At 34.0% G+C, this 19,903-nt stretch overlaps 1 protein-coding gene and 1 long non-coding RNA gene across 4 annotated transcripts; one reads left to right on the forward strand and one right to left on the reverse strand.

Annotated features, from left to right (window-relative positions):
* The window catches only part of LOC128887214 (uncharacterized), a 144,355-nt gene that overhangs the window by 54,790 nt on the left and 69,662 nt on the right, over positions 1-19,903 (forward strand).
* On the reverse strand, positions 600-9,533 carry LOC128887280 (uncharacterized). Of its 4 annotated transcripts, none has more exons than XR_008460003.1 (5): positions 7,947-9,533; positions 2,876-3,457; positions 2,633-2,768; positions 2,407-2,531; positions 600-2,196 (listed from the first exon to the last, which is right to left on the reverse strand). It is a non-coding gene; the product is annotated as an uncharacterized LOC128887280 (long non-coding RNA). The 4 variants fall into 4 exon arrangements; XR_008460007.1 differs by having other exon boundaries at positions 2,407-2,553; XR_008460002.1 differs by having other exon boundaries at positions 2,407-2,768.

The following is a 19,903-nucleotide window of genomic DNA, read 5'->3' on the forward strand; positions in this document are numbered from 1 at the left end:
TTTCGTTGAATTGCTTTTCCCGTACAAAATTGCTTTACAAAATTCGATTAATCGACGACAAAACTCAGTCGTTGATTTGGATTATATTTTCGTGACTTTTAGCATTAACTCTGTTTTATTGGTAAAAGAATGAGCACCTAATTAACGTTCAACGAAATTTCATAAATTCGATTTGCTTTTTCTGTATTGTCCGTCCGAAAGCTAACTTTTCTAACTCTGAACACAGTCTAAGAACAATTTACATAGAGTACTAGAAAACCAGTTTTCATCTGAAACGATCTTTACAGCATTGTACTGTAATTTCTCTCGAGTTCCTTTTACTTTATAAGCCGGTGCAAAGTCTTGTTGGGCAACAGAAAAACCCATCGTTACCTCTGGTCGACAGTCGTATCGAAAAGTTTTACTGCTCTTTCCAGTACATTTTGTTGGTAGACTGTGACGCGCTCGTTTAAACAGCCTTTCTCGTGGAAAAAGTCGCGTCACACTTTAATGGAGCGCGAAACGTTCGCTGGTTTTCTGGTAGGTCAGATGCCAAAAGCAGTATGTAGATCGATGCAATATTTATTTTGAATGTAATTCTCTTAATAATACAATGTACCATATTAATATGTTATGGAAATTAACTTTATTATACGGTTCAACTTTATTTTTGTTACATCTCGATCTAGATGAATTATAACAAATAAAACAAAAGTTATTTGTCAATATGTACTTGTAAATTATACTTAAAAAAAATGATGAACAAACCTTACAATGATTACTTATTTATATACGTGTATTTATATATTATGTATTTATACATTATTTATTTACATACATGAATATCTTCCTATCTTATTCTTTCCAAATCATTAAAGCATCTCTAAAGTTTAGAATCGATAAAATAGCAAGGAATATACATGTATATCTACATCTATATGTATAAATTATATAAATAAAGTAATAGTTATTTGTCAATATGTATTTGCAAGTCATACATTTGAAAACTGCAGAATATACACATCGTTCTATTATATTATTCCCAAGTCGCTAAATAATTGTTTACAAACTGGGTCGATAACTTTCTTAAAGAAAAGACAATTAGTTATCATCGAAAGGCGAATATACTTATAATGTGTATCTTTAAGAAATTTTAAATCTTTCCCTTTTCCTATAGTAACTGATTTACACGTCTATTTGAATAAAATTCGTACGAGGCGCGGAACTGAATTTATTTAGCATATTTTCATTGAACGAGTACGAGTGAGTTTAATTTATTATGCACCATTCTTACGAAATAACAGCAAGCCAATGTAACATTTAATTTGAATATTTAAAACATATTTATATCGGAAAAGAATCGAACAGAACATTTTCATTAATTGAAATTTTACATTCAAGGCAAATGATATATCTTTCGATTTGACTTTTCTTAAATCCATGACAAACATGTAAAAATGTTCATTTTTAAGGTCAAATAATATCAACGAATCATCGAAATCGCACCGTATAGTGTTTGCTTGTTTTCTAAATAAAGATACACACTTCTTTAAAATTTCTTTCTATTTCTTTCTGGAATTTTTATTAAAATAAAAGTATGAGAAATATATGGCGAATCTAAATATTCGATTAACGAGTTTAAGTTCAAAGTTGCAGCAACAACACTTGATTATTCGTAAAGTTGTATCAAACGAGGCCAACGGAAGAATGTTTCCAAAATTGTTATCGTTTCATTGATTAATACGAATATGCATGATGATCGGAAGAACTTTCCTCAAAAACTTTCGTCTGTTCAACTTTCACTAGAATTTTAAGTGCTTCGAACAGAAAGAAAGTCCGCAAATTTTGCCCACCGTTTGTATTGCTCTGTTGCTGAATCTATGCTAGCTCTTTATTGTCAAATATTTCTTTACTATTTTTCGTGGTGTATAATTAATTTTTAATTTAAAATAAAACAATCGGATAAAATCCATAGGTATCGTTTGTTTTCTATTAATGAATAAGACCTAAAATCACTAGTGAAAAACCCTTTGATTGAAATTAATGTACATACTAAGGATAATATGTTTGTCAGTTTTTATAAAATTATGTTAATCCATATTGAAGGTACAGACGGCCTTGTAGCATCAGTACCATGAGCAACGATTCGTGTGAAAGGAACTCAAGTAAACCACTTTCAGTTTATGGTTTTTTTTATCCTCGGTACATCCCCTTCTTCTGTTTAAAATTTAAATCAAATATGGATTATATTTTTTAGCCCATTTAACATTTTTGTAATCATATATTCTATCGTGTCCAATTACTTTTTCATAAATAAAATAAAATAAAATAAATGTTTCATGTAAAATAAAAAAATTGATTATATTTTGTATCACCCGTGTTTTATAAAAAAAATTTTGAATTTCCTTTTGGAAAATGTGGTATTACCTCAAATGATCATGATGTTGGAACTGCTCGTTGGGATTCCTCTTTTTTTTTTTTGTCTCTTGTTTATCTCCGGAAACAGACTAAAAGGAAGGTGCCACGCACATTTCAAGCGTCATTCGCCCCAGCTTTATAAAAAGTAATGATAATCTTTATTTACGGTTAAATGGCATCTACGCTTCGAAGAATCTTGGGTTAATGATGTAAAGTGACTTTATCTTATGTTTACTTGGTCCATTGTAGAAAGCACGTGTTACGGATGACGTCAAATACCTGGAGATGTTAAGGTCGGCAGCCATTGTTTCACGAACGTCATAAGTTCAATTAGGTGGAATTAATTTTTTGCACGCTAACACAACACGTTCCTGAAAGTGTAGTATAATACAAACCAGGTATTAGTAAAATTCCTATGTAAATACGAACTTCGAATAACAAATAATAAACTGAACCTGTACAGTTTTATCAATATTACCTTGGAAGGGTAAAATTTGAGAGTTGTTTGACAACTATTGTTTTAGGGCGATTATTCAAACAATTTAAACGATTAATACTTTTCACCGTTCTTTTGTTCGTTTAGTTTTTTTTTTCCATTTAAAGAATTTTACATAGAAGGAATTCACTATTCCTTGAACTCGAGATGACATTTCCATTCAGTTGAATTTCAAAATCCTCCGAAGTCGCATGCATAAGTCCTTTGCCAGTGTTTCATTTGCGAACTAAGCTTAAAACGACACTATAAATTTTTTGCTACATAAATAATCACCGGGTGTTGCGTTCTTTAAAAGAGTTTTCTACTTTGGAAAGGATTCGTTATTTACTGAAATTTTTACTCGACCGCTATTAATAATACTTTTTTCAAACATTGCATATTCATTTGGATATATTTTAACGAGAATCCTTTTTCCATAAGGAAATATTAATTTTTTTAACGGATATATTGGCCCAAGTGCGTGGATGAAGAAAATTACGCTGTTTATAAGACCTTGATATTTGATATTCTATTGATTCGCAACAAAAACACTGGCGCAGTTCTGGTTCTTAGCTATAGTCGAGTCTATGAAGAGAGAAATATATGAACAATTTTACTGAGTTTCTTTTTACTCGAACATCATAAATAATACTTTTTCCAAATATTATTAAAAATTCATTCGAAGATACATTTTAATAAAATGTGTACTTGTTTCATCAAGAAATATTAATTCCTCGAATAAATATCTTATTCGATGTACACGAATGAAAAGAAACACGCTGTTCAGTCGTCCTTGATATTTAAAATTCTATTGATCCGCATCAATAAAAAAACTGATGTTGTTTCCTGTTTTCAGTATGAGTAGACCACCAAAGAGAACAAGATATTAAACATTGACGAATCGATGACATTGTGAAACAAAATAATACAATTTTACAGAAGGAGAAACATTTTTCTATACAAAACAAAAATGTGATTGCAGATACGCTAAATTGGGGAAACCACATTAGAAGGCCAAATAAATATATTAAGTGTTTTTCGTTAATTTTTTTTATCGAGAAAAATTTTCCTAATTTCTCTTTAACTTTAAGAATGTTTTAGATATGTTTTAAAATACCTTTAGTAATTTTTTCAGTTCAATTCAAACAAAAATTTTTGAGATATGAGCTGTTCTCTAGTTAATATGCACTTAACATGTATGTATACATATGTGCGAAATTAAGTAAAGGTTGGTTTGTCAACTAGTTTATTCGATTAGTTTAAATTCAGTGATCAGTTTATTCATGTAGCATCCTTTCAGAAATCCGGATCAACACGTTTAAGGATTCAGAAAAACTTCAACAAGTGTCGCCTGAACAATACATCTGAAGGATTTGTGTCGACTTTCTCGAAAAGTAGCACAACTGACCCCGCGATTAATCATTCTTAATATTAGCAGAGACCCTTATAATACATCAGTCAAGCATTACAATTTCTCTATCGACGGTAATAGTATTTCTAGAGCAATTCGAAGCGCAAAGCAAACAAAAAAATAAGGTCGAAAAGGATTTTTGTCGGTTTTCTTGAAAAATAGCACGATGAACCTAAGAATAACCGTTCTCATGACTAGCGGAGACCATTCGGCAATTTTCCATTTTCATATATTAATAATTGAGAAAAATATTGAGTGTAGAAATTAATTCTGTGCTTTTAGATTTAAGAATTTATAACTTCAACTTAAACGGAATTATTTTCTCGATAAAAATCTATGTTATAAAAAATAAAAAGAACTGGAGAAGGTCAAAAACTTTGTACTAAAATCGTCAGACTACTAAAATTATATTTTTACAGTAAAGAAATAGTACTGTTACTGATTTCCTGAATTTTATTCAGATTTTTAACGATAAGTTAAGTAAAATAAAATTCTAAAAAATAAACGATATTTTTGTTGCCTTTTGCCTGTTAGAGTAACTTATCAAACTCACGTATATTATTTATCTGCTTAGTGCTTTATCCTATATTCGATGAAGTCACACTCAATGAAACGAGATAGGAATGAAATAAATTAGGAAGGCACAGATTTAACATCTATGCGTAAAATTGTTTACGCCTAAAACTTGAAGGATTAGCAAGGAATAATGTATCAATTTTTTTTGAACGTTCGAGAGTAGAAAATCGTAGATAGTAATACAGTGTACGTGGCTGTCGTTCTTTTTTATTTTGCGTCCCCGCGGCGTCACTTCGTGTGCTCGCCGAGCGCCGAACCGTTGCGGTATCCAGCTCGGAAGAATGTATGTATAATTCACAATTTACGAAACGGAAAAATTGATTCCCAAAGGATGACGTTGCATTTCAGGAAACTCGTAAAATATTATGGACTTTGTAAAAAATGAAGAAAGTAAAAGAAAAAAGACACGCAACAGTGGTCGAAAGACAGAATTGACAAAACCCATTTAGTGAATATATCCAGCCTTGTGAAGTAACACTGAAAACAAGCAAAAAATAAGGCAAAAGCTTGAAATATTTGAAATTAATCTTTGTAGGTATAAAAATGTGGAAGATGAAATAGCAAACTATTCCATATTTGTTATTCAAACTCGAGAAGAAATAAATGTATCGACATTTACGAGATAAAATTAGTAGATTGACCTATCTATGTTAAATAATTATCCGATTATAAGAGACGTTTTTTCTGAAGTATATCTCTTCCAAAGTATTCTCTTACAGCGATATTATAGTAAACGATTCCAGACAACAATCTGTTACAGATGAATGTTTCGAAGAAAGAATTTTGCTCAAAAACTTTGCAAGTTACTGAAAAGATTTCTTAAAAGGAAATTCTTTTTGTTGCATATTATTTTAAAGATTATTTCTTTCGCCACATTTGAAGTAAAAAATAATGAAAGAATTCGATTGAGATAGCTATTATTTCAAATGAATCGATACTATTTTTATTTTCAAATAACTGTATCGAAAATAACGCTAAATTATCTCGAATAGTTTTCTCTTATTTTCATTTCAATTAAAATATACCCAGGTCTGGTAGAAGTGCGTAGAATTGCGATAACCAATGGAAGAAGAGATCGCGTTAAAACGTCTGTTTTTTATTTAGCTACACGTTTTAATGCATGCGATAGCAATGAGTTGCATGATCACCATAATAGACGAGGACAATCCAATGCGTTCATAACAGATTTTTTTTTCAATCCTGGTTTCTTCCGACTGTTGTATTCTTAAGGTTATTCGCGCGGGAAGAAACCGTACATTACGAGACGAAGGCCGTATCGGAAGGGGTTTCCCCGATTAACTGGTTTACGCGAATTGGCGTTCGTACCCGATTGACGCGTGTTACCAATGTATCTAAACCAGAGTTAGGCGTAAACAAACCTGATTAACCATTGACAGACTCGATTGCAAAATGTAACTGTAATTTACCCAGTTTCGTAGCTGTAAATGAATTAACACTTTGATTGCCAAACAAATATTCTTGAAAATGTCTGCTAGGATTAAATATTATTTAGATCATCGGAGACAACATAATCAGACATCTATCGTGACATTTAGTTTTATAACTTCATAAAAATTCATGAATTTCATTTAAATTCATTTTCTTTGATGCGCGACTTTCAGAAGTAATGTTTTTAGTTCTTCAGTGAAAAGCACTGTCACCCACATATGGGTGACAACCGAATTACGAATACTTGGTGACATCGTTATCTGGACATTCAGATATCCCATTATTCGAATATTCTCAGTCGCAGTTTCGAAGAAGATGAGTAATTTAAATATTTACAGATATAAAGATGGAAGTCAACAGAACCGAATACATACTACTTTGTCCGAAGTCGATAAAAATTAATTTCATTGGTGAAGTTTAATAAAAAAGAAGAATCATGACGTATTATCTATTTAGATTTTTCGTCGCAAGCGGTAAATATCAGTTTCCGTCCTTAAAAATTACCAGAAGGTGTCGTCAACGGGATTTCCACGAGTGGTCCACGGATGTCTTTTTTTCCCCCTATCGTGTTCACTCTCTTTTGCTCGTGTTCGGTACTGTCCGAGTCCGTTGGCTCTGCGTACGTCAAGTGATGTGGGACCACTTAGGCGGTTGACCTCGAGGCGGCATCATTTTTCATTCCTTTTTTTCCATTCCTATATCGAACGCGAGCGGTACGACGCGACGGGCGGTAGATACGCGTATCGCGTCACGCAGGTAAAAACCCTTCACCCTTGACTTTCGCCTGTGTGTGTTTCTCGTGGTTCGCCTGGGGGCGACTGCACGCAGGCGACAGTGGGATTTCCCCTACAAGTTTCTCACAAACGCACATGTTTGTTGTTTGTTTCTTAAGGATACGTAGTCTGTTTTATATTGATTATTGCACGTTATTGGTCCAGTTTTGTTTGTTACAAATCATCAGCCTTGTACATGTGTTCTTCTCCATGTCACGTTTACGTGTTTTACATCATCAATCTTTAACTTCTTACATTAGATTCTTTGCCTGACTGTCGGTGTCCACTGATTAGCCTATAGCTAGGGTATCTCGGGATCGTATGATCGTGTAATAGCTACAGCCCCTGAGGGCTATCCAAACATGTTTATATGTATGTACCATACATTGTAATTCCTTCCTTAGTTTTTCACGAAAGCACGCCAAACATGTTTATATGTACGTACCATACATTGTAATTCCTTCTTTAGTTTTTCACGAAAGCACGCCAAATTGTAAACATGTTTTTATATACAAAGTGATAAACATGTTTACAGAGGAAGGTTCATCAGGAAAATGATTTAGGTAGAATTGAATAGTTTCGAGTGGAGTACATTTTGATGTTGAGAAAAAATGGTCCATCTTCAGAGCTATCGTTGCCATTTTGCGCAAAATTATTTGTTCAAGAATGATATCGATAACACTTAGACAATTTAATATATTATTTAAGATGACTTGATTTTTTCGGATAACCCAGCTCTAAGGTAGGTCGCCGCGAAATATATAATATAAACAATGACAACGCCTCAACTTTCTTAATTTAAGATATTTTTAAAAACAAAAATTGCGACACAGGCTCTAAGAGACTTCTTTCTTGAACTTATTACCAGAAAATGATCCATTTGTAAGTGTTATCCATTAATATTTAAATATCAGTTTCGGAATATGAGGTGACAAATCTCTCTGTACGGAAACTTTTGCACTGCATATATGTACAAACGCGTAACATCGAAAAGGTTAAGTTTCTGTACACCCAGTAGAAACTAGAAACACAGGGTTATTAACGTGAAATTTAGAAGCCTGCGCTATAACTGCGCTGAACACTGACAGGCGATGCACGGTGCATCATGCACCTGTGGGACCATTGGCACGCTTTGTCGGCGCGAATCGACGTTACCCGACTCCGAACGAAGGTCGCCGAGCGTCTCGGGTATATAAAGCGTTGCCCGAGTGACGCTACGCAATCATTGGTAAAGCGAGCGAACCGCGCGCTACGCGTGACGCAACTGGTGCAAGTCTTATTTCTATGCGCACTCGCGACAGTTAGACGCCACGAGCCGAGTAATATCAGTTCATCGTGAAACTTTCCGTTGAGGCTAAGTGTGGAAAAGTGGTTGGGTAGTTTCGAAAAGAAATTTTGGAAAGTAGATCAGACTACGAAGCGTTCGAAGATGTACACCAATCCGTTCAACCGCAAACACAGCACGATCCGTCAGATGCTGGACCGGTTACTGGACCCGACGAAGAGGACCATCAAGAGGTCCGAAAGTGTGTCGAGCTCTGGGAGCAACAGTTCGAAGGGCAGCAACGGTTCCTTCAGCCGATGTTCGCACGGTCACAGAGGCGTCCTCCAGTGGGGCAGAAAGTGAAACACTCGCAGAAGGGAAAATTGTTGCACAGAGAAAATTGTCTCTCCTTCTTCCTCTGTATATGCTTCATCCTCTTTGTCCGCTTTCGTAAGAAACGAGCCGACGAATGGACGGAAACGAAGTTTCCACTCTTCCGTGAGATGGGTGCCGTGAACTGGAAGAAAAGGCTTTTCAGCCAAGTTTCCCGATAGGGCATTGCTCGACGGAAAACACTATTGGCGCGCGATATGCGCCGTGCGGATTCGCGTGGGACGTTTTGGAATTCAAGGAACAACGGTTGAACGTTGCCGAGAAGGAAATCGATTCTCCCTTGATTACTCGGACTGATAACAAAATAACGTCGTACCAGCCACGGATGGGTGTTTTCACGTGTCACAGCCTTTGATACGAGCTTTTTCATCAAAGGAGACGCTATTCTCGTCAGGGTTTCGTCCAGGACACGTCCAAAATGGAATCACTAATTCTTCATCGCGCGCGCGCACACACTATGATTCCATGTAATATCGCGCTGCATCTATATCGTAATTTCGACACGTTCATCGCCACGATGTGCCATAATCGTTGGAACTTAAGTTATTCAAAGTTGTCCGACTACGCCGACAATGTATCTGGCTTGATTAATGTTTAATATATAAGTCTTTGAATCACTGCTAAGTTTGTGTCACTAGTCAAAACTCACAATCAGTATTAGCCATCGAATTCATTATTCCTGAGAACATGTATTCGCGATTTTATCGCACGACACGTATAGTCCTTAACTTATTTGTTTTGTATGAAATTTGCATAAAATTAAAAGTATTTATTTAAATATTACTCGATTCCATTTTATCTCCCTTATCTCCTTCCTTCCTTTTGTTTGATCAAACGTATATCGACTCCCCGCGTTTATACTAAACTAACGTTAGTTGATATGCAAATCTTTCTTTCACTTTCTTTGGAAATTTCTTGCGCATCTTATTGATTTTAATATAGTTCATAACTCGACCTTTCGTTCGTCAGGTTTTTCAGAGAAAAGTAGTTTTGAAATTAAGAAAAATTAATTTGTTATCGTCATCTTTCTCAGCAGAACTTTATACCTTTTTGTCTCGAATCGGTATACAACTTAAATTTCTCCGTCGCGTTTGGTTTTTCTCGAAAACTCTGTTTTCTGGAAAACAGGCATCAAGGCGAACTAAACAGAAAACAATTCTTGAAAAAACATTGCACTAGCATGCAATTCTATAAATTATCTTATTTGTTGTTATTATTGGGTATGGCTTGTTTATTATACCAGATGTGTTTTATAAGGTCAGACATGGATTTCGAAAACGAAGTTCGACACATGCTTTGTTTAACTTCACTCCGTAGATTCTCTTTTATTTTATTGAAAGTTACATAACTTTTGTTCTTGACTTTCAAACTTTAGTTAATGTTGTTTGAAGAGAGAGAGAGTTTCCTGTCGAATCGTGATTTATGTAAATAGTTATATCAGGTGCAAATATTAATTAATTTCTATTTCTTTATATTCAATCGTTTATAACTGTAGTTTTAGTAAAAATATTAACTCATCATTTTGTTACGTTCAATTACCAGCCTTCTAAGTTCTCGATCTGATCTCATATATATCCCACTATAATATGTGTAGATTACAATGAATCTATACATAGCCTAAGTCTCAAACCGATGGGCATTACTATTTATCAATATATTCCAAGTTCAGTGATCTACAAATTTTGCTTGTTGTTCTCCTAACAGATTACGTGTGTAGGAACTTTACAATTATTGGGTGTTGAAATTAATTCCTGTGTCTTCATAGTTACATAATTATTTGTAAATCTAGTTTAAATAGAATATTGATTGGCCACTTTGTTGTGGTAATATCAACCTTCGTAATAATGAAACACACATATTGCTTGGACATTTGGTTCTGTAACTATATGTGCACTCTTCGAATTTGTGAATGAAGAAAAATTAAAAGTTGCATGATTTTTCTTTGTAAATAAATGATAACTTTTACTTTAAAAGGGCAGAGAATTAATTTTTACACCGAATAATTTCAGACCAAGAATTATTTCATTCGAATAAAACAAGAAGGTTAATGAATAAAGGATAAATTAATCATTTAATGAAAATGAATATAATGTGATTCGCATAATAGCAGAGCTGCGACTGACTGGTCCAACGAATTCTCACAGTCCCCTATCAACGAGTGTTGGATAAAGGCAAATATCGCGTTAACACGCATAACACACGATCATGCTCATTTAATATGCGATTTTATTCTTTTGATTCAATACAAAAGATCCATACAATCCATCGAAGCGTTTACTTGTCAAATGTCAAAGTATACAGAGTATCTCACCTAACACATTCAGTTTAAATACCTCGAGTGTGTTTGAAGGTCATATTGTCGAAATTTTAAGGTCATTGGTGTTTTTTTATTTGTAAATGCATACTACATATTTTTATTAACACATGACCTTCAGTTACAGGTCGCTGTATTCGTTTTGAAACGCCCTATTAGATAGGACATAAGAAACTATATCGTTTCATTAAAGAAAATAGTTTTGACCTTTATACCTTCTCTACACCTCTAGTGATAAAAAAAAGTCATCGTCACCATGATACTTATTCCTCAAAATCAAACAACTTTTATTTGACTTTCTCTTTTATCGTTAAAAACAGGCGAGTAAATCAGGTGTCCTATTTTGAATTCCTCACTTTTTATATACTTTAATCGTAATACGATGATATTCATTTCCATTGCCAGTTGTGTATTTATTTAAAATATTAGACTTATGAAACAAAATCATACCGGTGTTTCAATATTCTTGCGAACAATTGGTAATATGGGAATCCCATGACTAATATAAAAGTGCCTGCTCATCGCACGGTAATACATGCTTACTGCTAAAAATAACGGGGAAATGAAAAGCTGAACGTCGGTATGATTTTTCATAGTAGCGAAATAAGCGTCATACGTATTTGCATGTACAGATAATGGTATACTTAAGCACGTTAGACGTAGTCACGCAATTCACTTGTCATGCGTAAAAGAGGAAAATTACTCTGAATACTCCGGTTAAATAGGAAACGTGTGTTGACTTAATCAAGATTTTGTCTACTCTGTACAATTGGTTCATGTTTTTCATCCATCTTACTTGGAAACTGTAATACACGATTGGCTAATAATAAAATTGGCGACTGCTGGGTAAGGGAGTTCTTACATAAATAAATAAATAGCCTTCTCTAGAATTATAAGTTTAACTTCATATGTTTAGAAAAAATAAAACAAATTAAAACAACGAACTACACCAATTATGTTTCCGTTTAAATTTTATTTGAGAAAAGGCAGAATAATTCTTAACATATTACAAGAAACATCGCCCAACTGTTACACGCCAATTTTAATGAAACTTGGTACACAGGTGGTACACAATTGAATTGAACCACGTAATATACTACTATATAATACTGTTACAATGCTTAATAACAACATTATCCATGGAAAGAGTCTTTAAAAAATGGTAATATAATCAAATTTGTTTACGTCGAAACCTGCACTTGTGCTTTTAATTTTTCTAAAATGTTGTTCTAATACTGTACAAAAAAAAAGAAAATGTCCATTTAGTTGTTTAGTTCTTAAGAATGATGGAGAAAGGAGATTGTTTCCGGGCGTATGACCGGTTATCCTTCCTTGATCATGATAACAGATTCAGATACAAAGAAAAACGACGCGACACAACTTTGACTAAACGAAGTAATTAAGATTCAAAACGTTTAACGTAAATTCTTTAGATTCAAAGGTCACGTGGAGCATTGAACGTTAATGAAATAATTCCAAAGCATTTATGAATTTTGTTTGGATGCGATATCATTGATCTTTTGAATCGATGTTTAGCTTTCCGGTGTACTCCAATGCGTGTAAAAGCAATTTGATCGATCGTGCTCGATATGAACACTCTAGCTGTCCTTGCGTAGGAACGTGGCGTTGATAATGTAGAACGTATTGATTACATAATTGCCATGGTCGACTGAAAAAAAAGACACTTCGCGAACCTTTGATAATTTCAAAGAATGATTGCGACAAATTACTACACGAATTGTAATTTCTCAGAGTTGATAAGCTCGGTGACTTTCGTTGTTAGGTCAACTGCTACAATAAAACAATTTTATCGTTTATTGAGAATTTGGATTATATTAGAGCCTAACGTTCGAGGAAAAATATAAAGTAAATTACTAATTATTCATTAACTCTACGTAATTTTAACAAGATTCATTTATACATGAGGCGCAATGCGTATAGTAAGACATAACTGAGTTTTACAAATATTAAAGGTGGAATGCACAATATATGTGTATGGCAAAGAACAACGGAACTTATGCAAATATTAAAGATGAGTGTCTAATAGGCGTGTGCAAGCCCGACTCGAGTATTGGCATACATGAGGTGCAATGCGTATAGTAAGACAGACATAACTGAATTTTACAAATATTAAAGGTGGAGTGCACCATCTGTGTGTATGACAAAGAACAACGGAACTTATGCAAATATTAAAGATGGGTGTCTAGTAGGCGTGTGCAACCCCGACTCGAATATCGGGCCCCGACTCGTATCGATCGAGCCCGAGAAAGTCGAACGGACACGAGCAAGGAATCGAAACATTCAAACTCTCGGACGGCCCGACTGCCACGACCGGTTCGTAACTCGTTCGTAAGACCGATCGCACACGGGCGCAACCGATCAGTTTCAAACCACTCTGAAACTACATAGTTGCATGCGACCGTGGATCTAGGTAAAACAAAGATAGTGGAGTAGGTAAAACAAAGAGCGCGAACGGTTTGTAACCGCTAAGTTCAAATCGGATGCGCCCGTGTGCGATCGGCCTAAGAGATCGTACTACATAGTTCGGATGAGTTGCTGCCGATACTCGACGAATGTCGTTTAGGCGATTTAGTTTGTATTTGTATTTTTTATTTAATGTGAAACTTTTACATATTTATCGACACATTTCCTGTAACAAAACATCTTTATGTTTACATATTCCTTTTTCATATACAGGGTGTCCCAAAAGTCGGGGAGGAGCCGGAAATGGGGGGTAGCTGAGACGATTCTGAACAACAATTTCCTTTGCAAAAATGTCGAATGGGGCTTCGTTAAGGAGATATTAAGAGAAAACCCCGACCAATCAGAGCGCGCGTAGACCGTTGAAGCGGCCGCGGTAGCGAAGGCTACGCGCTGGGGGCCGCGCTTGTACGCGAACAAGTGACTCGACGTGCATCGAAGGACATTGAGGCTGCCGCCTAGCGCGTAGCCTTCGCTACCACGGCCGCTCCAACGGTCTACGCGCGCTCTGATTGGTCGGGGTTTTCTCTTAATATCTCCTTAACGAAGCCCCATCCGACATTTTTGCAAAGGAAATTATTGTTCAGAATCGTCTCAGCTACCCCCCATTTCCGGCTCCTCCCCGACTTTTGGGACACCCTGTATACTTCGCGCGCTTATTATACCCCTCTCTCTTCCTAATACTGGTTAACTCTGCGCTTCCTATCTGTGCCTGGTCACTTTAAATTGTAATGCATAACTTCTCATCTCTATAGGGACCCACTGGCCATCCTATATCTCATAACTTCTTATCTCTTTGTCGTTTGACAACTCATCTCTGTGGGGGCCCGCTGGCTCCCCTCTAGCTCGGGTACCTCAGGGGTTGCTAAGCCCGTACTGTAGCTTACAAAAATACCGCTACAACCCCCGAGGATCAGACGATTTAGTTGTAGTGTAATGTATACAGGTAATATTCGCAACAAAATGAATATTTCAAACGGATTCATTTAGAACGAGTTGCATTCGAAACAACTTGCATACTCATTTTATTCCACGCATTTGGAATGCTGTTTACTTTCACAATGATCAAAATTTGAAAATGTATTATACTGGGCGACTGATGTCTATTTTGTTTAATATCGTAATCTTAGTTACGCATTCGGACATGAATATTTATTATAAAAAATATATTCACAATCATGCATTGTTAAAATATTATATAAATAGAAAGTCCATATACCCTTAGTCATAAAAATAGTCAGTAAAATTTACTGAATGTACGATAGTAAAAAAAGAACGTAACAATGCTTGACTTTCTAGTGGCCCGACTCGACCCCGAAAGTCGGGCGTCTCGCACATCCCTAGTACATATCTAAATAGTAGACACTGTCTATTACTTACATAGAGATTGGAATTTTTACGTTTGCCAGACAAATGAAGTCTATTGACTCGTTCGCTACGGAGAAATACGAGTTACTAAGAAATACAATATAGCGTTCTAATAATAGTAAAAATTGAACAAAAACTCAACAATCTTATACAAAATATGAATATTCTAACACGTTTTGGGTTTCTTTTTTCAGATGCTTTGGACATTCCCCTTTCTATTATGGAATAAATAATATTGTCCAATCTTCTTGGTTGGGTATTTGCATTTTTACAAGGTAGACTTTCGTACACGGATGTTAGGTAGAATAACCTAGTCATTCGATTACTTTAGTTCATTAAGTGGCGTGTTTCCAGCAGGATTAGGAATTCGTCTTGAATATAATTTTTAAATATGTTGTTCACTTTTTGTTACTTTTGCTTTTGTATTTATTCTGTTAATATAAATTGAAACTGAGAGTACCTCGATAGAAAAATTGAAATACTGATATTAAATGTACTTTATCATCCATTATCAGTTAGATATCTAATAACTAACGACTCCTATGTGTCCGAGTAGTTAGATAATCAACGATAATCGTTTTGCATTGGTCATACAATAATTTTCCTGCCCCTGGTATCCAGATTAATTTGTAAAATTATTTAGAAATGAAAGTGTGTAATAATTTTAAGTAATTTAAGTTACATATTTAGTACCTAGGATTAATTGAATATTCGATAAAAATTTAACTAAAAAAATTATTGAATATATCGGATATATTAGATTCACTAGACATTTATTACTCCAATTCTCGCTGATATTTAGTTCATTTTTTAGAATTGTTCGAAATATGATCGACTAATAATTTTGCGTAATTTATTTAACACGTGCGATTAATTAAACATTCGATAAAAATTTAATTATTAGAGATTCGTTATGTCTACTCATGTCATTGATATTTGGTTTATTTTTCAGAGTTGTTCAATAGAGTACTATCTCCTAATTATTTTGCGTAACCTATTTTAATAGCTTCGTTTCGATCGTATCGCAGTTTCTCCATTGTTTTCTCATTTAATCAGGTAATATGTACTCGTATCGACGTGCTGGTGCTATTTAAAGATAACCGTTACAGGATATTATAAGCGAAGCGAAAACACGTTTAAGGTTTAAGGTCTCTTGTAAATATTGTTGGGTTGGTCGTGCTTCGTCACCAGTGCCTAATATCACATCAACGCAATTTGCACGTTTAAAATTTCCGAAATTTTATCGAATATTAAAATTATCGACATACCAGAGTGGCATGTCTCGATATAAAAATAAACGACGTTAACCTTTTCAGCTGGCACTGCACTAGATACGTAAGAATCTTGAGGGCAATGCCAAATGTGAATCGTCAACAGAGTTAACATACAAATTAATCGTTTGTTACATCGCTGAGATTAAAATGAATGGGAGTTAACATTTTTCAATACGAGTTCAACGATCTATTTTGTTTACGTGTTAAATAAACATATGCTGAAAATCTATAAATGACTTCGGCAAGACTCGTATGCAAATATTTATTTCTTATTTTTAATCGAGGCTCGTCAAGCTGTTTATTACTTTCACGATGGATTAGAAGTTTGACAACAAATTTTGCGTTGCAAGCGTTAATCTAGAATACCGACTGTGTAATTTTTATAATAATAGTTGTCCGAGCAATTGACCTAATAAATCAATATCAATTGTACTTTATTTTTTTTCCTAAGATATACATAATAACTGTTTGAATAGTTGTGTGCAAAATATTTCTAATATATATTAATACATGTCGATCATTAAAGTATCAAAAACTTGCTAGTCGAATTAAAAGTTTAATTTCGTAATTTCAATTAGTAAAGTAGCACCGTTAAGCAATCTTTAAATTTACACAGTTTATTTATACAATTTTTCAGAGAGCTGTCAATTGTTATATCGTATAATGTAAACGATACGTATCTGCCATAACATTAAAGATAAATCTAATGAACAGCACCTGCATACACACTTGATGTGTTATCTTGTAAGATTATTTTATAAACCAGACGATACTTCAGATATTGTATGAAGCACCTAATATTAAATAACGGGGAAACACGCGGCGATAACCTTGCCGAACTGTCTTAGGCTCCTGACCTTTACTATTACATATTTATTTATTAAACGAGCAGGAAAAAGCATTATTTTACATAATTCGTATATCCAATGCAAATTGAAGAGATGTAAAATTATACTAATGTATTGAGAAGGTAATATGTAACGATGCGAGAATGTAACAATTCTGATTAATCATTAAACACAAAACATTTGCATTCTTGTTTTGTACATGCTTTGTCGTTTAACTCTCGCTGTACCGAGCGACATTCTACCTCATTAAAATGATTATTTCGAGAATACCTATTAAAATTATTACTAATATATATTTCAACAAAACAATTACATTGTGGTGAGAAATTTTGTTTCCTTAACAGCATCGCTTCTGAAACTCTTTATTTGTATTTTCATCTTATAGGTTTATTTAGCTGTAAAATTGAAAACATAATAAAGTTTACAAGTACGCGTTTCAATACAGCATTCAGAACATCTGATTATTTAGATATTTAATTATTTAAATTACATTTCTCAACACATTCGCGACCGGCAGACATTTTATGTTTCTGATACCGAATACTGACGAAAATAATAAAATTCTGAAGCTGGACATCGCCAAATTCCTGTCGTTATGGCGAAGATAAAAATTACAAAATCTGTTTTGAAATATCACTATTGTAAATATGTAGTGTATGAAATAAAAAGATTTTCATAATTTTCTCATAATCAGGAATAGAATTTTAAGCGAAGTAAATTAATGTCAGCAAATGTGTTGAGAGAAGCAAAAATACAATGGCACGTCTTAATATTTAGCTGCGGAAAAACTGAAGTTTATGTAAAATTAAAAATAATATTGAACGAAGGATATGTTTAATTTTGAATTATAATGTACATTATTTTAGTGTACTTTCCAGAAAAGACGCTTTGAACTTCAATTTCTACTCTGATATAAATTTAATCGTTTCATAATCTTAATAAATGTAACGATCTCAATTCTCTTGGTAAAGCGTCTAAGTATCATCAGCGAACGCGCCTCGGTTTCTAAATGTGCGCTTAGCTTTCAACCGATACTTATCAAATCAACAGTATTACAACGCGATTAGAATTACAATAGAAAATCCCTGTCTTTGTTCTGGGATCACACTATCATACACTCATCGACAGAACACCGTTACTGCCAGGTGCACGTAACTTCTTGTTATAAGTAAATATACGACATCTGTAAAATTAATTTTCTATTCATCATTGCAATCATCGGTGGAGTTGCTAAGAATGATATAAAATGATCCTCGGTAATTTTAATATTATGTAATGTAAGTGTAATAAAATAAAATAAAATCTTAGCAAACGTACCTACAAAAATTGAACCTAAGTAGAAATTTATTTTACTCTACAAATATTATGATATGAACTCTTTCTTACTTTTTCATATTATTGCACACTGTGTGCATTTCGTAGTTTCTTTCACATTCAAATCACTAATTCACAGAGAAATGAATTATACATTCATAACACGACCAACTTCGCCGTTAATATTTATATTTAAAAATCTATCTCTACATTACACCCAGTTAAATACGTTCATCCGTCACGAAGTACGTAACTACATACTTACATAAACATTACAGTAATTATTGCACCTATGCGAATAACAATAGTATTCCACACGGGTGAAACCGCGGGGCGCGGGTAGTTTTCCATAAATGCATAAAAATTCACTATTTAATAATAATGCTTAAACCAGCGGTTACAAAACTTTTTAGACCCGCGGCTCCCTTAGCATACAGATTATTTTCGGCGGCTCCTTTAGTACCGATCAATGATTTGAAATATGTTAGATAGACTACATTTTGTCCACAAGCTAACTAAATATAAGTGTTACTATTTCATAAGACTTAATTTCTTTATTATTAAACATTACCAATATTTAGTTTTCTTTCTCTTACATTTTTACATATTTACGATATATCGCGCCTCACACTTTGGGAATCACTGGGAAACACTTTGGGAGACAGTTAATCATACAAGAATTCTATTATATCATTCTCCATGACTTGTTCTTTTCTAATTCTGTCAAGTAATTATTAAACATAATTCGTCGACGAGTATCGTGACGAAATATGTAGTCTTTGTTAATTTTCTTGCGTGAGCTCGCAGATTCGAGTTTTAGAAACGCTGTGGCCAAGTACAGTGATTATTCGAGAACAATCATTCCGCATAGAAAGCAAATCGTTCACTTTTTTTCCAAGTCGGCGGTGTTTGACCTTGTCACAGTCATATTGACTAGGTCGTTCCGGAAGTATATATGTTTTATGTTTTATTATTATCGTATGTAGATAATAATCACTTTCGGAGAAGGAAAAGAACAAGAAATGTGTAAACAGGAAGAGGAATCTTGAGCTAGAGAAACTTGTAACAGTCTGCAATTATCTTTCATTGCATTTAGCTTAGCTGGTCTTCCATTAACACTCACAATACTTAAGATGCTTAAGATAGCGGAATGATGATTACATTGCATAACCGCGGCGCCTCAGTTTCCAAACACAAGATATGTACGATACTGATATACGGTGACCACATTATTTTCGAGAAAAGAAAACACAAATCAGACATTTTTCCCGTTGGAATCTAAATGCATTCTAATTAGGTGCACAAATTAATTCTCGTCCTTTCGGTGACCTCAATGTCTGTTCATATAATAAACAAAATTTAACCAACTTCAAACAAAATCACTAAAAGGAACTAAATAGTTTTCTTAAATTCTCTAATGACAAAATTTTATCCAATTACAAATTCGATATTACACTTCGATTTTATTATATATTTAATTATAATGTCTCAATTACTTTTTACGCATTTTACTCTTAGAAAAAGCGCACCGTTCGCCTTCCAAGAACGGAAAATTTGTTGATATAA

The sequence above is a fragment of the Hylaeus anthracinus genome, unplaced genomic scaffold, assembly GCF_026225885.1.
Source record: "Hylaeus anthracinus isolate JK02 unplaced genomic scaffold, UHH_iyHylAnth1.0_haploid 0, whole genome shotgun sequence".
NCBI lineage: Eukaryota > Metazoa > Arthropoda > Insecta > Hymenoptera > Colletidae > Hylaeus > Hylaeus anthracinus.